Source organism: Pteropus vampyrus, unplaced genomic scaffold (genome assembly GCF_000151845.1).
Source record: "Pteropus vampyrus isolate Shadow unplaced genomic scaffold, Pvam_2.0 Scaffold12, whole genome shotgun sequence".
Lineage (NCBI taxonomy): Eukaryota > Metazoa > Chordata > Mammalia > Chiroptera > Pteropodidae > Pteropus > Pteropus vampyrus.
In genome coordinates, this window is record NW_011888793.1 from 10,512,914 (window position 1) to 10,513,692 (window position 779).

Sequence of the window (779 nt, forward strand, 5' to 3'; positions counted from 1 at the left end):
AAGATTAACTACATTCCCAACTGAGAGCTAGAACAAAGCAAAATAAATGAAAGCCCAAAGAAGAAAATAAATACAAGTGCAGAAATTAAAATTTTAAAAATTTAAAGAGGTAGAGAACAGAAAAACAGTACATCAAATTAATGAGTAAAATACTTTAAGAACAAAAAACACAAAGGATTTGCTAGTTAAATAAAGAAAATAAAAGACAAAAAAGTGCAAATACACAGAAAAGAAATAAGACTAGAGAAATAGCTATTGATAGAGAAAAAAGCTTAAAACATAAAAGATTATTTCACTCACTTCAATGGTACTACATCTGAAAACCTAGATGATCTGAATACTTTTAGAAAAATAGTTTAGCAAAATGACTCCTGTACAAAGTTTAAAAAACCAATTTGCATAAAAGAAATAAAGATATCAAGGAATTACTCCGCAAAAAAAGCACCAAGCCCAGATGGTTTCATGGAGGAATTGATAAATTTGCCTACCTAAAAATTCTAAAAGTTTGCATGCTAATAAAGTTAAGCAAAATGAAAGTCACAAAAAAGTCATAAAAATGGTCCTTAAACATGAAAGATGTTTAACTTCACTCATACTAGGAGGAATGCAAATTAAAACTACAATGAGAGACCATTTCTCACTCATCGGATTGGCAAAAACTTGAACGCTTGACAATATATTGTTAGTGAAGCTTTGGGGAAACATATTGTCTCACATTCTTGGTGGAATGTGAATTGCCACAACTGTTATGGAAAGAAAATTTGGCAATATCTAATAAA